The following is a 17,635-nucleotide window of genomic DNA, read 5'->3' on the forward strand; positions in this document are numbered from 1 at the left end:
AGCAGCAGTAACATATATAATTGAATCACTTTGCTATACACCTGAAACACTGTAAATCAACCATATGTTGTGCTGCGCTTAGTTGCTCAGTCATGTCTGACCCTTTGCAATCCCATGGACAGGCTCCTCTGTCCATGGGGATTCTCCAGGCAAGAATACTGGAGTGGGTTGCCATGCCCTCCTCCAGGGGATCTTCCCAACCCAGGGATAGAACCCAAGTCTCCCACACTGCAGATGGATTCTTTACCATCTGAGCCACCAGGGAAGCCCAAGAAAACTGGAGTGGGCAGTCTATCCCTTCTCCAGGGGCTCTTCCCATCCCAGAAATCGAACTGGGGTCTCCTGCATTTCAGGTGGATTCTTTATCACCTTAGCTAACAGAGAAGCCCCTCAAAAATTTTGGCATTAAAAAAAAATTTTGGGGACATAGTCAAATGAAATTCTCAAGTTGAATGTTTTTTTCATATTCAAAATGATCTGTACTTAATTGTTCTATTTCCTTTGGCAACCCTGAGTTCCCAAAGTAAAAATTAAAGCATTATTCAAAGGTTCAAGGGACTTAATCCTACTAGCATCCAAAAGTCTGCAGTGAAAAATAAAAACTCATCATTTTATCAGTGATATTCATTAATTTTATGCCTAAGCCCCCAGAACTCTGGATAATACCGAGTATACATGTAAATTGGCAAGGTGGAGATGATTATTAGAAGTGATGGACAGGGCAGCATACTTCTCTATAAAACTATTCAGGCTGTGTTTGCCAAACAAGTAGGGCTCATGCACTGCTACTGTAAATTATTTTCTCTCCCTCATTTTAGTATTTATCCTCCACCTTACGACCACAACACACGCAAATACACAGAATAAGAAAAATTAACCCCACCTTCTGGAAGGAAAATTCCTTTCCTTTATTTTTAGGACATCTGTCCAGCATAGCTATGAAGGTGCTGTTGAAGCACCCTTGTCCCTAGAAGATTGCATCTGTGGATCTGCATAGATGAACACTGGAGGGGACCAGCCCAGTGCACTCACTTGAATTGTCCTTTAGCTTTTCAGGCAGTTCAAGTGCCCTTGAAAAGAGCAGGAATAAAGTGACTGCTGATTAAGCAGAGGGTTGGCATGGGAATAGGTTTGTCAATTGTTTGAAAGTCACACCGCATAGACTACAACTTTTAAAATGTAAATGCATGACACAAACACTGCACAACACAAAAGGATGAAAATGATTGAGAGAACCACAAAGGACAGCTAAAGCTTCATTCTGGCAAAAGAGAAAGATATTTATCTGGTGTCAGATGAAGAGAATTTGAAATGTTTTGTAGGTAGTATCTTCAGTTAAAGAACCTACAACTAATTTTAGCTTTAGCTCCTATGAAAATTATTTCTTAGGTATTTTTAATTTCTAGATAAGATTTCAAAATATGTGCTTTGTCCATTTAGTTTCCCCAAATAATTTTGAATGGGACGAAATACTACCTATCCCCCAAAATTAGCTTTTCTGGTAGTAGATCAGTTCAGTTTCCAGATTAAACAATGCTCAAATTTTACATAATTCCATGCTGACCAATGTGATCAGAAGCCTCTCTCATACAACTTGGGGGGACAGATACAAAGGAGTAGCTTTCTTGTTGGTTAGGAAACCAAAGGACTGGTTACTAGTTGTCTAATTGTCTTTTTATTGTTCAAGGCTGATTTTGGCCACTATTTTATCTCTAATTATGTTAACAGAAAAAAAAAAATAATGGCCTTGACCATAGGGACAAAAAGATAATGGTTATTTTCTTCAATCAACCGAAAGAGAAACAAAAGAAGTCATGAAAATGAAAGTATTAACATTATAATAATATATATTTTAAAATTAAAATACTTCAAAAAGAATAAAGACAAAGATAAATGAAAAAAAAATAACCAGAGTGAAATAGTCAATGTATAGCAATCTAAAGGAGGAAAGCCTATTTTAAACTCTACCTCAGAACTTTTCATCTTCAAAATGCCCTAAAAATAGTCTTCACTGTTGCTTAACTAGGCATATCTCCTGAATTTAAATTTGAGGGGAAAAAAGAAAGGAAATAAAATAGATCTCCATACTCCAGATATCTGCAGCCCGTAGACCATTCTCACACGTCATTTCTGTTTTAGAAATAAAGCACATCAAAAACAGAATGCACTTTTAAAAGAATCATAAAAGCATTAGCCAGCAATGTAGGATGAACTGAGTTATTTCTCAGGCATGTTAAACAAGTGTCTATATTGTACAACTCAACACAAACAACCTTAAACTTCTTTGAAGATTGTTTTGAGGTGGATCGTCTTTAAAGTCTTTACTGAATCTGTTACATTGTTGCTTCTGTTGTATGTTTGGCCTTTTGGCCACAAGGCCCATGAGATCTTAGTTCCCCCATCAGGGAGTCGAACCCACACGCTCTGCAGTGGAAGGTGAGGTCTAACCAGTGGACTGCCAGGGAAGTCCCTAAATTTCTATGTTAGGCACTTTCTGTGTTTCAGATTTCTATCTACTGCCCTCCTCACAACATCCTCATGGCAGCTGTTCCTCCCCCTTCCATGTTTCACCCATGAGCTTCAAGTCTGTACTGTCTAGATCCTCAACACCAGCTACTTACCCACGCAAGGTCATAACTGGACTCAATGAAACAAGATGCACTCTAGGTAACAATCCAAACTCTGAGAAGGCATTTAAATAACCTTCATTTTCCCATGCCCCCTACAATCCCATCTCTCTATATGTATCTTCTAGATTAAATTATTTAAACAAAAGACTGTCAACAGCAACAAAAAATGATGAGAGATTTTATAAAAATTTGCAAACAGGGTTCTCATCTTTAAAAACCAATTGTACAATATAACTGTAAAGATTATGACCAGACGCTCTTTAAATGGGTACTTGATTTGACTAAAGCTCAGATAAATGGATAAATTTAAGTCAAAGGGGACACAGACATCTCTCCCCTTTATCTCTTATACATTCTCTCAAATCTATTCCTCTCGGTTTCAATGCTCAGGAAACCACATCATGTTCTAAGCAACTAAGAACATGTTCTAGAAACAAAGGAGAATAATATATTCATTAAAGCAATACTGAGACTATAGTATACACACACACTTCCCTCTCTCTAATGAACCCAATTCTTTCTTTAAAACACGCCTTTTCCTCTGAGGACTCCATCTCCACTGGATCAAACGCAAACAGTGGCTACAAGGATTTTCATACCCATAGTACCTGTACTTTTACCTGTCTTTTAAAATCCTACTCCATTATTTCAAAGTAATTCTTAATAATAAACTGATATGTGAAAAAAATAAAAAACTATTGCCATTATAGTTTTAAACTAAGTTTTATACTTAGTTTTATACTAAGAAAAGAAGCAAGTGTGGTAGAGGAGGAAGTGACATTCTGAAAAATATAAGAAAGAAATTTATTTGCTGAAAATGAGAATGAGATGGGAAAGGCTTTCCAGTAAACCCCACTAGCAACCTCTAGCTATTTTTTCTCTTAGAAATTTTATAAAGTACAATTTTTAAAAGTTAGTTTTTAATACCTACTATGGTATAATTTTTCTTAACACAGAAATAGAAAGGAGACTCCTCCATCTGATAGAGTATTTACAAAATCTTAAACAATACTTAACAGTGAAGTAGTGAAAGCTTCCTTTCAAGATTAAGATCATTCTCAAAATGGAGCAGAATAGAAAAGTCAGGGAAAAAAGCACATGTACCTATCAAAAATTAATCTATGCTAAAGGAGGCAAGTCCACACAATGTTGAAAAGACAGTCTCTCCAATAAAATGGTGCTGGAAATACTGGACAGCAATATGTCAAAAAATGAAATCAGATCATTCTTCAACTCCATATACAAAAATTAGCTCACAATGGATTAAAGACCTAAATGTGAGACTTGGACACTATAAAACTCCTAGGGGAAAACATAGGTAGAACACTCTCTGACATAAATCACAGTAATACCTTTTTCAATCTATCTCCCATAATAATGGGAAAAAAAACAAAAATAAACAAGGTAGACCTACATATATTCAAAAGTTTTGCACAGCAAAGGAAACAATAAACAAAACGAAAAGAGAACCCACAGATTGGGAGAAAACATTTGCAAAGGATGTGACCAATATGAGATTAGTCTCAAACAAATAGCTGGTGAGGCTTAACAGCATCTAAGCAAACAATCCATTCAAAAAACGAGCAGAAACCTAAACAGACATTTCTCCAAAGACAACATAGAGATGGCCTATAGGCACATGAAAAGATGTTCAACATCGCTAATTATTAGGGAAATGCAAATCAAAATTACAATGAGATATCACCTCACACCAGTCAGAATAGCTATCATCAAAAAACCCACAAACAATAAATGCGAGAGTGTGGAGAGAAGGGAACCCTACCATACTGTTGATGGGAATGTAAATTGGTACAGTCACTATGGAGAACAGTGTGGAGGTTCCTTAAAAAACTAAAAATGGAACTACCGTATGACCCTACAAGCCATCCTGGGCATAATAGCTGGAGAAAAACATGATCCAAAAAGAACAGACACCCCAGTGTTCCTTGCAGCATTGTTTACAACAGCCAAGACATGGAAACAACCTAAATGTCCCTCAGCAGAGGACTGGATAAAGGTGATGTGGTACATGCATACAATGGATTATTCAGTTCAGTTCAGTTCAGTCCAGTTCAGTTCAGTCGCTCAGTCGTGTCCGACTCTCCACGACCCCATGAATCACAGCACACCAGGCCTCCCTGTCCATCACCAACTCTCGGAGTACACTCAAACTCATGTCCATCGAGTCGGTGATGCCATCCAGCCAACTCATTCTCTGTCGTCCCCGTCTTCTCCCGCCCCCAATCCTTCCCAGCATCAGAGTCTTTTCCAGTGAGTCAACTCGTCGCGTGAGGTGGCCATTACTCAGCCATAAAAAAGAATGAAATAGTGCCATTTGCAGCAATGTGGATGGACCTAGACAGTGTCACACTGAGTGAAGTCAGACAGAGGAGAAATATCCCTTGTCGCTCAGTCGTGTCCGACTCTTTGCGACCCCATGGACTGTAGCCTACCAGGCTTCTCTGTCCATGGGATTCTCCAGGGAAGAATACTGGAGTGGGTTGCTATTCCCTTCTCCAGGAGATCTTCCCAACCCAGGGATAGAACCTGGGTCTCGCTGCATTGCAGGCAGATTGGTTACCGTCTGAGCCATCAGGGAAGCCCACATCCCCTATATATGAAATCTAAAAAGAAATGATAGAAATGAACTTACAAAACAGAAACAGACTCACAGAACTTGAGAAGGAGCTTATAGTTGCTGGTGGGTGGGGGATGGGGGAAAGGGATTTAGGGAGTTTGGATGGACATGTACACAATGCTATACTTAAACTGGATAACCAACAAGGACCTCCTGTACAGCACATGGAACTCTGCTCAATGTCATGCGGCAGCCTGGGTGGGATGGGGGTTTGGCAGAGAATGGATACATGTATGTGTATGACTGAGTCCCTGCTCCTTTCACCTGAAACTATCACAACATTGTTCATCAGCTATACCCCAATACAAAATAAAACGTTTAAAAAAGATATTGAAATGCCGTAGAGTACAACCATTTCTGTTCAGCCGAGGTCCTAACTAGTACAAAATGGCAAGAAAAAGAAATAACAGTCATATGGATAACAGGGGAGAAATAAATCTATAATTAGTATCTATTTCTACTTGCTTTTCTGAATAGAAACTTCAAGTCTTCAGAAAAAGATAATAATATCTTCAGAAAAGTGATAATTAAAAAGTTTAGCAGTAGTTCCGAATATGACAAGCAAAAATGAACTGTATTTATACACAGTTAAAATATAAAAAAGAATGAATTATTTTAAAAGATATATTTTAGAATGACATCAAAGAAACACACATTTAGGAAGTTCCCCGGCCGTCCAGGGTTAGGTCTTCACGCTTCCACTGGAGGGGACACAGGTCCAACACTTGGTTAAGAACTAAAAATCTCCGCAGGCCACATAGCACAGCCAGGAAAAAAAAAAAAGGAGCCCTATTGTAATTGACATCACTTAATTAAGTACGGTTTGTTGCAAGAATAGATAAGTCACTGCAGCAAGCCCACACATAAGCAGTGGTGAACTTGCATTGTGTCAGCACAGCTGAACTGAAGCTGTTTACCAGAACTTCCTTGCCTGTGTATTTCCAAGTTGAGTGGGCCATAGAGCGTTTTGCATGAGATCTGGAACTTGGGAGTGAAGCAGCAGACACATTAGTTTTTCCTAAGGTCAGCACAAATACGGAGAAGGCAATGGCGACCCACTCCAGTATTCTTGCCTGGAGAGTCCCATGGACAGAGGAGCCTGGTGGGCTGCCATGCCATCTATGGGGTCGCATGGAGTCGGACACGACTGAAGTGATTTAGCAGCAGCAGCAGCACAAATACAGGTGTTGTTGCAACTCACAAACTGCACCTATCTGGCAGCATGTGGGCCAGTGCCGGGCCTGCACCTCCTCCAGTCCCTCTTTCAGCTTCCCCGACCCCTGGGCCAAGGGCTTGTTAACTCCATACGAAAGGCATTCACTTCTGCAGATCATCCATCACTGTAGCTGAGGACTTGAAGGTGGAGGGAGGCTGGGTTTTAGTCGGACATGACTGAAGTGACTTAGCAGCAGCAGCATGGGATTCAAGCTCATGTGACTTCCCCACTTCCGGTCCATACTTCCCAAGTCATAGCTCAGGACCAGATACAGAAGCAAAAGCCTCAAATAACTGTTTCACCAGCCTTCAGGATACCATAAGATCCAATCTAGATAATAGATCTTTAGGTATACGTCCATCTTCTAGTGGTTCTGCTTCTCTGATTGAATCTGAATTGATGCTTCCTTGATTTGTGACAACAGCAATAACATAGTGCAGTGAGAAAAAACTGTTTTTTCAATAAGCTGAGCTAAATCATGTGGATATCTTTAAGGGGGGGAGAAATAAATTTTGACTGTCACAAATCAATTCCAGAGGGATTCTAGATAAAAATTAATATATATATATGCATATATATATGACAACTGATTAATCTGACCTGCTTTAAAATTGAGTGCATCAGTTCCAAAGACATTATAAAGAGAGTCTAAATGCAAACAACTCAGTACAAAAAGATAACTGCAATATATATATCAAAGGACTTATATCAAGAACTTTTAATGTAGCCTAACGTGATCACTGACCTAGAGCCAGACATCTTGGAATGTGAAGTGGGCCTTAGAAAGCATCACTACTAACAAAGCTAGTGGAGGTGATGGAATTCCAGTTGAGCTATTTCAAGTCTTGAAAGATGATGCTGTGAAAGTGCTGCACTCAATATGCCACCAGATTTGGCAAACTCAGCAATGGCCACAGGACTGGAAGAGGTCAGTCTTCATTCCAATCCCAAAGAAAGGCAATGCCAAAGAATGCTCAAACTACCGCACAGTTGCACTCATCTCACACGCTAGTAAAGTCATGCTCAAAATTCTCCAAGCCAGGCTTCAGCAGTATGTAAACCGTGAACTCCCAGATGTTCAAGCAGGTTTTAGAAAAGGCAGAGGAACCAGAGATCAAATTGCCAACATCCGCTGGATCATGGAGAAAGCAAGAGAGTTTCAGAAAAACATCTACTTCTGCTTCATTGACTATGCCAAAGCCTTTGACTGTGTGGATCACAATAAACTGTGGAACATTCTGAAAGAGATGGGAATCCCAGACCACCTGACCTGCCTCTTGAGAAACCTGTATGCAGGTCAGGAAGCAACAGTCAGAACTGGACATGGAACAACAGACTGGTTCCAAATAGGAAAAGGTGTACGTCAAGGTTGTATATTGTCACCATGCTTATTTAACTTATATGCAGAGTACATCATGAGGAACGCTGGGCTGGAAGAAGCACAAGCTGGAATCAAGATTGCTGGGAGAAATATCAATAACTTCAGATATGCAGATGACACTACCCTTATGGCAGAAAGTGAAGAGGAACTCAAAAGCCTCTTGATGAAAGTGAAAGAGGAGAGTGAAAAGGTTGGCTTGAAGCTCAACATTCAGAAAACAAAGATCATGGCATCTGGTCCCATCACTTCATGGGAAATAGATGGAAAAACAGTGGAAACAGTGTCAGACTTTATTTTTTTGGGCTCCAAAATCACTGCAGATGCTGATTGCAGCCATGAAATTAAAAGACGCTTGCTCCTTGGAAGGAAAGTTATGACCAACCTTGATAGTATATTAAAAAGCAGAGACATTACTCTGCCAACCAAGGTCCGTCTAGTCAAGGCAATGGTTTTTCCCGTGGTCATGTATGGATGTGAGAGTTGGACTGTGAAGAAAGCTGATAGCCGAAGAATCGATGCTTTTGAGCTGTGGTGTTGGAGAAGACTCTTAAGAGTCCCTTATACTGCAAGGAGATCCAACCAGTCCATTCTAAAGGAGATCAATCCTGGATGTTCATTGGAGGGACTGATGCTGAAACTGCAATACTTTGGCCACCTCATGCGACGAGTTGATTCACTGGAAAAGACTCTGATGCTGGGAAAGGTTGGGGGCGGGAGGAGAAGGGGACGACGGAGAATGAGATGGCTGGATGGCATCACCGACTCTGTGGACATGAGTTTGAGTGTACTCCGGGAGTTGGTGATGGACAGGGAGGCCTGGCGTGCTGTGATTCATGGGGTCGCGGAGAGTCGGACACGACTGAGCAACTGAACTGAACTGAACTGACACAGCAATAAGAAAAAGGCAACAATGCAGCAGAAATATGGGCCCAAAAAATCAACTCACATATCAAAAAGAAAATATTCAAATGTTCAATAAGCGTATGAAAGGGTACTCAAATTTTTTAGCTATCTGAAAATTGGAAACAACCCAACAGCTCATCAAAATATAATAAATAGTAATTTCTGATGTATGCATACATGGAATCATACACAATAATAAAATTAAACTACAACTACACATAACAGAATGGATACACAAACATCTCACTGATTAAAAGACTTCTGCTAAAACACAGTACCTATTTAGTGATTCCATTTATATGAATTTCACAAACAGCAAATGAAGGGGCTAATCTGAAAAAGGATACAAGTGAGTTTCTGAAGGGTTGTTAATGTTCTATTTCTTTGCCTGATTACTGGTTGTATGTGTGTATGCTAAGTCACTTCATTAGTGTCTGACTCTGCAACCCTATGGACTGAAGCCCAACAGGTTCTTCTGTCCATGGAATTCTCCAGGCAAGAATACTAGGGTGGGTTGCCGTGCCCTCCTCCAAGGGGTCTTCCTGACCCAGGGATCAAACCCAGGTCTCTTACGTTTCCTGCATGGGCAGAAAGGTTCTTTAGCACTACTTGGGAAGCTCAATTATTGGTTACATACATGCATTTCTAAAACTTCATCAAGGATTTATGTAATTTGATGTATGCATGTGGTACTTAAGTTTATGTTAAAAATAATACCATTTATCAAGCAAAATTACAGATTATTCTTTTGTCTAAGGTCAAACATCTAGTGCTTACAGAGCTAGGACCACATCAACAGTCTGAGCCCACTGTCCACACTCTCAAACTCTATGACATCCATCAAGTCCCATCTAATTAACAAACAGAAGATTTTCTTTCTTTTTTTTTTTTTTGAGTAAAGACTCAATATCCATTACAAATCATAATTTCTTTGGAAATACCTGCTCCATTTTCCAGGAAATAAACATAAAATAAAACTTATTAGAATAAAATCTGATCCTAAGTTGGAAATCACTTGCTTTAAAACTTAATAGAGTTAAATACAGAATTACTGTTTCAGTTCAGTTCAGTCGCTCAGTCTTTGAGACCCCATGAATCACAGCACGCCAGGCCTCCCTGTCCATCACCAACCGCCGGAGTTCACCCAAACTCATGTGCATCTAGTCGGTGATTCCATCCAGCCATCTCATCCTCCGTCGTCCCCTTCTCCTCCTGCCCCCAATCCCTCCCAGCATCAGAGTCTTTTCCAGTGAATCAACTCTTCGCATGAGGAGGCCAAAGTATTGGAGTTTCAGCTTTAGCATCAGTCCTTCCAATGAACACCCAAGACTGATCTCCTTTAGAATGGACTGGTTGGATCTCCTTGCAGTCAGGGCAACAAAATAGTAATAACAGCAAATACTAGGAAGAAACAAATACATATTTTTGGCCACAAAAATTTGGAGTGGCCTAGTATGACATTTTCACAAGTTTCCAATCCTTTAAGAGTCATCCAAGTAACAAATGTATTTCATGCCATCTCACAATGGTAAAACACAAGGATTTGACTCAAAACACTGTGTAAATCTGAAAGCTAAATGATTATGGCCCTATCAGCATTCTAAGAAACTTTTGAAATTAAAGCATTTAAGAATGCAAAGAGTGTTTTGGATTAAAGGAGATCACAGTTACTGATAGTCTGAGAGGTTCACTTGAGGTTTTTAGATGATTTTGAGCCAAGTTTATTTTTTGAAAGTGTGTCTAAAAATTTCCATTCCTCTGAAACTCTGCTGCATCTTTTAAAAGCATAGCCATCACCCAAGTGAACAATAAACGTCTCAGAATAAAAACAACTTTTACTTCCTAATTCAGCCATCCGTCAATCCCATTTTAAGTGTCAGGACTGTGTAAGAGCTAGACACAAAAGGATAAATAAAGCAGGGCCCTGTCATGAAGCACTTCCCAATCTAAGATGAGCACTATGACATAATGGGAAGAGTTATAGCTGAAAACCAAAAGTGTTGACTACCATGATCTAAAATATAATTTCTTGAGAGTCATATTATCATAGGAACCAACATTTATCGAGTGCTTGCTATGTGTGAAACATAGAAGCTGAGATTCCGATAGACCGAGCCAAGTATCCAGTGTCATCAAGCTAGTAAATCCCACTCCAGCTGTGAGTGTCTGTAGTCCTTAATCTATACTGTTACACTAAATTAACCTTGACAGCCTCTAAAACATGGAATATCATAAATAAAAAACAACTTCCAAGTAACTGCCAGAGATGGTAACACAGGGATATATCTCAGTATAACAATTACACTGTAGTTTTGACTATAAAGGGGCTTCACTAGTGGTTCATGTGGTAAAGAATTTACATGCAATGCAGGAGACCTGGGTTTGGGGGCGCAAAAAGTTGGACACAACTGAGCAACGAACACTTTGACTGTAAAGAACTCTCCTTTTTCTGTGGCATTGCTATTAATCCTTCATATTCTCATTAAGTTCCCAGACAACTATTTTACCTGGATTCATACTGTCTAGATATATACATCAAGCCTAAGTGTTAAATGATCAACTTAATTCATTGAAAGTGAATCACTCAGTTCTATCTGACTCTTTGCAACCCCAAGGACCATACAGTCCATGAAATTCTCCAGGCCAGAATACTGGAGTGGGTAGCCTTTCTCTTCTCCCAGGGATCTTCCCAACCCAGGAATCAAACCCAGGTCTCCTGCACTGCAGGCGGATTCTTTACCAGCTGAGCCACAAGGGAAACCCTAATTCAAGCGTTAGCTTCAAAAGGAAACAGCTTTCACACTGAGGCCTGGCCTGCGCCGCCTCACTGCCTCCTGTTCCAGCACGCGGATCTGTGTGCGCTCAGCAGTGTGCTGGCAGCCCGAGGCCATGGAGACAGGAAGGGAAGATTGTTCGCCTTCAACCGTGGTCCACCCACCCCCATCCTGGGTCCATTCACAAGGCTGAATACCCAACAACAGAACCTCATTACCTCAGACGGAGCCCTTCAAAAGGGGGCAAGGGTCACATTAGCTCCTTTGTTCTGAAAATTTTCTTTCTTTTTTTTTCTAAAACATTGGTCTCTTTCAGTTTCCCCACCCTTCTCCTTGGCTTACCCTCCCTCTTCCTTCTGTAAATCCACCTTTCTCTGCCTTGACGCGCCACTCCTATTATGTTGTTTTCCCTGCAAAGCAGAACTTAGCAAGTATGCACTTAGTAAACATTCTAATGGTTTTTGAGTTAGATGCGACACTGTGCAAAGCAGATGGGAAATTAGCAAACGCCTCCTGCTAAGAGGACCACAGACATCTCTGCTAGTGTATTAACAACAGACCTTGCTAAGATCTCTACGTGTTGGAAAGACTACCCCAGAGGAACACTAGCAAGAATTCTCACTAGCGAGAGGCCTGTTCTCATGTAGAATTGGGGTATACACCATGGCACAGTGCAGGCAAGTTAATAGAGCAGCATCTGCCTTCTCTGCATTCTTCACACTGTTTCTCTTAATGCATGCCTAAGATTAACAGTGAGTTAAGCTAATTTGATGATGGCCCTATCAGAAGCCATCATAAAATCTAACGTGACCTGTTTCTCTGAGGCTTTCTCTACCTCACTTTTATGCCACAGTCTTTTCTGGTAGAAACTATAACATTTCCGCTTATGAATATGTGTATTCATGCTCCCTACACTGTGATGTTATGTCGTGAGCACCAACTGTCAGCCGTCCACCACAGTGAAACCACCAAATCACACTTCGGGAAAATCTCCAGAAGGTGGAAAGGTGTTAAACGTGCCCTACAAAACATGAGAAAGGCAGAACTATGTCCAAATATACTTACGATATCTGTGTGTTTACCTACACCAGCAATCCCTGCCAGTCTCATGAGGAGCAGGATATTATATAAGTAAGGAAATGTATCACAGCAGTTAAAGAATGGCTTGTGTCCAAGATACAGAAAAGAGAAGTGAATATCTTAAGTATGTGATGAAACAGCACGATTACTTCTGCTACTCAGAAAGTATCTATTATTGATAATGATTCTATCTCTAGTTACTGCATGTTGTGTGTGCATGCTCAGTCACTCAGTCATGTCCAACTCTTTGCGAACCCATGGACTGTAGCCCACCAGGCTCCTCTGTCCATGGAATCTTCCAGGCAAGAATACTGGAGTGGGTTGCCATTTCCTCCTCCAGGGGATCTTCCCCACCCAGGGATTGAACCCGTGTCTCTTGCATCTCCTGCATTGGCAGGCGGATTCTCTACCACTGCACCACCCAGGAAGCACCCTCCCTAACTCAAATCTCCCTAGTGATGGAGAGAAATGAAGTTAATTATTGGATGGCAAGAATGAAAGATGAATTTGAGATTTTCAGAGGCAATTTTATTACTGTTTCTTTGCATTGTTAATTAATTGCTTGGTATTCAGTGACTTCCCTACTTTAAAAAATTATGTTAGCAAAAATCTCTCAAATCGTGTGCTTTTCTTTTCTCAAGAAAGTGATACAAAGTGGTACATTTTAAATTTTCTTTAAAAGGAAAAATGAGCTCCCAATAAAAGTCTTCCTGTGCTATTTTCTCCCATTCACCAATTTATGTTCCAAAAGTTGTTTATAACTTGGTGCATTTACATTTAAATAAAATGTTTGAAACTATTTTTATAAGTAATTTTAATAGGCATCTATAAGTGGTCTCGTGGAGAGAAAATTGGAAAGAAAAGTCTCCATGTTCCTCTTCATATAATACTTTCAGAGTTATACGAAACAACTGGAAGCAGAAGATACTGAAGCTGAGAAAATCTACGTGGTTACAATGAAAGGGAAGATACAGCATCTAAAATAGGGTTTGAACCATTCAGGGAGAATCTTTGTTAATGCTGTTGTAGTTTTATCCGTTTCTTTCAAATGGCAAACTTCATTTGTGAGTAACTTTTTGTTTTTCACTTACAACAAATAATAATTTTCCATACTTCTAAGCTGATCCTGAATATATCTGCAAAGTTTATATTCTGTGATGAGACAAATTTCCTGCTAAATCAGGATTTCTCTTTTCACTTTTGATGTTGGGTTGCCTTGATTGGACCAAAAAAAAATAATATGGAGCTGTCAATCTGTTTTCTTTTCAGGTCTTCTCTGTTCCTTTTGAAATTAGTTACAGCCTGCTTTTTGTAGTGTTGTAACCAGACTGACCTAATTTAATTACCATGACTTGTGTGGTTTAAAGATAAATACTTTTATTCAGTCTGTCTACTTTGTGTATGCTTTCCTCCCTTTCATACAACCCTCTGTATTTTAGCTTTCAAAACCCTTGTTACTTCTTTCTTTATTGGGCTAACACAGAGTTCGTTTTTATAGTGGTGTCTATATTCACAAGTTTTCTTTGATGCCATGTTTGCTTTTTCCCTGCTTTGCTGTATCTGTGTCTGTGCTGGGAATCATGAGCTTTTGTGGGATCCAGACTAAACATTCTTTGACTTGAATCACAGAGCATCACTACTGTATGTGTCTCTGGGCAAACCCAACTGCTCTAATTTAGAAATAGAAGGGGTAAAAAAAAAAAAAAAAAGACTGAGAGGAACATGGCAGGAACTTGGGGTTTAGAGACACTGAATTGAAAAAATCTCCATCCACGAAATGTACTACCAGGCCCAGGAGAAGCTTAGACATTCACTCAGGCTATTTAAAGTGGAAAACCTATTTCTGTTATTTCAGATTCACTGCATTGTAAAGGGAATGCCTACCATTTTACTCGTGTTTTCTTCCTGAGAGAAGAAGCCATGCAGAAAGACTTTCAGGTAAAAAGATGGCAAGCAGTGGCTGTGGAGCTATATGCTCTAATAAAATGAACATCATGATAACACGAGTAGTGACTAACCAGCAGCAGGGTCTCATGGGGGAGTGCCGAGAGTGATCGGAGTTACTCTATTAGCCTCCATGGGCTCACTTGATAACGTACCATCTGAGAGAACCCTTTAGTTTTCACAGAAAGGAACCTATGCTGAACACTTATGAGGAATAAAACCAAGTGTAAAATCACATCTCAGTCCTGAACAGAAGTGTCTTGCTACAGACGTTGTGCAGCCCTTTGCCCACCCCTGTAAACCCCTGTCTTAAAAAAATCTTCCCACAGCACGCTGCCTTTGCAAACCGCCACACAGAAAATGTGAATGGGGCCTATTCTGCCACATGCAACACTATCTGAAATGGCACAAAAACTTGTTCCACAAAACAGACCATTCTCTTTAAAAAAAAAAAAAAAACTCGGAGAAAAAGAAATTCAAGAATGCTGTTGCCCTTCACAAACTCTAGTTTGCTTGAGAACATGAAAAGAGATTTTTATCTTGCAAATTAAGTTTAAAGAAATGATTAGGAAGACATCATTAAGAAAAAAGTTCTATTTGAACTGTACAAATAATATTGTACCTTAAATAAACAGAAGGAAGCTTTTTTGTAAATGCCAAAAGCCAAAACCCTGCAGATTGGCAATGAAACAGATTCATTACCTCAGTTTTCACAGTGCACTGAAATTGCCAAGAAAATAGCTTCTTGCCATACTGGTATTTAGACAGTGACAAATCTTTTAAACTAATCATTAGCAAGAGAATATTGAGCATAAATATAATAAAACAATGACAAAAATCCCACCACAAGAGGTCACAGTTTATATCAAGTTAATTAGTATGCTCAAGTTACATTTAATTGGGGGAAGCAGGTATTGCTGTGGCATCTTAAGTAGTTTATGGTTAATACTGAATTTTCCTCAACCCTCTATGAGTTATAGCTCCTTTGTTCAGAGATGTAGAAAACCTGCTTCTAAGTTAATAACAGTGATATTAATCACAGAAAGCACAGCAGGAACCTGGTACCAACCTAAGACAGCAAACACTACCACTATAGGAGGGGGGCGATTTCTGATGCTATAATATCTTCGATATAAAGGGAACAGGCTCTAACTAGATGGAATTCACAATACTGCAGGAAGAAGCTAATCCTTAGATAGCAGACATTAAGCTACCTAAATTGTGAACTGCACACAGTGTGAGATAAAAGTACATGATTTTTGATAGTGCTTACTAATCAATTCCAATTTAACCATGTGGTTTAGCAAAACTTAAATCTTAATATAGACGTTATTTAGTTCATTAATTTCTCCAATTGTGACAAGCTTCAGAAAGTCTATTCACAGGGTTAAAATAACATATAGATAAATTAGCACTACAAAAATAGAAGTAAATACAGAAAGATTAGGATAAAGACATCTTAATTACTGCTGGGGTATATAGAAAGAGACTCTTTCTCAACAAAATTCTTTCCCTGCAATTTATGTGAAATACCTAAAATAAAGAAAAAATAAAATAAAGGGGCAAATTTGAACTATTGAATATTAAAATATAAGAAAACTAGAGCAATTAAGTGTTCAGTACTATTTAGAAATAAATGAGCTAAACAGTAAAAAATAATTAGTTCAAAAATAGAATCAACTATATATAAAACTTGGTTTACAAAAACCTGGTAAAATTTCAAAAAGCAGAAAAAATACATTATTCAATAAATGATGTTGGGATAACTGGCTAATCTGAAGGAAAAAATAAATTGAATCCCTACATTACTCTCCTCAGCAAAATTAATTCCAGGTGGATAAAAAACTTAAAATCTAAAGAAAAGAAAAAGAGAAAATAACACTTGAGGCACAGGAAGAAAATGTACACTTTAAAATACTCTCGGTATAGAGAAATCCTGTTTAAGAAAGACTAAAAACCAGAGATAATAATAAATATATTGATCATAGTGACCCCACAACTGTGAAATGTCATAAAGTTAAAACATATTTTAAAGTTTAGGAGAAAATATTATTAAATAAATGGGGGAAAAGGAGATTTTAATACCTATGCATACAAGAGCATTTGCAATAAGAAAAAGTGAATATTCAAAGAGAAAATTAAAGGAAGCAGATAGTCAATTTAATCAACATAGCTAATAATAATAATAACTGATGAGCTTCAAGCTCTCTGCTAAAGAAATAAGATGCATATTACTGAAGGATCACAGAAAACGTATAAAATTTCCATGCACTATTATCCTACTATACTAGTTCTGTAGATAAGAGAACTGAAGCGCAGAAAGTCTCATATCCAAATTTACATAATTAAGGAGTAGCAGAACAGGAACTTGATTTGTCAGACTCTTGATCTGTGCTCTTATTTTTCAATGAGACGTCCCACAAAAACTGAAACACTAAACTCGGATTCCCTGATTCTCCATGGGAGTTCCAAGGGCCAGCATCACTGGCACCAGATGGGAATTTATTAGAAACGCAGAGTCTAAGCCCCCATCCCAGATCCAGATCCAGTCAAGAATTTGGTTTTGAACAAGATTCCTATTGATTCTTAATGCACTTTAAACTTTGATAAGCACTGATGCTTACCACACTTTGATAATCATGGCATCACTGACTCAATGGACATGAGTTTATGCAAACTCCGAGAGATGGTGAAGGACAAGGAAGCCTGGTGTGCTGCAGTCCATGGGGTCACAGAGTCAGACATGACTTAGCAACTGAACAACAACTGATAAAAATTAATCAAAAATACTGTAAAAATGATGAAAAATATCATGGGGAGAGTTGGGAGAAGTGGGGAGAGGGAAGGGGAGGGAGGTGGGAAGAGAAAAGCCACAGTCAGTGTGTAGTTTGAAAACTTTGGAAAGATTGAGTAATTTTGTCAATATGCAACACATTTTAAATGGATTGACTTTGCAACCTCACTTCTAAGAATTTACCCTGAATGGATAGAGTCCAAAGAAATATACTGTATTAGTTTTCTATAGCTGCTATGACAAATCACTACCAACTTCATTGCTTAAACACAAAT

The sequence above is a fragment of the Moschus berezovskii genome, chromosome 5 (assembly GCF_049115385.1).
Source record: "Moschus berezovskii isolate FMDL1 chromosome 5, NW_MosBer_1.0, whole genome shotgun sequence".
NCBI lineage: Eukaryota > Metazoa > Chordata > Mammalia > Artiodactyla > Moschidae > Moschus > Moschus berezovskii.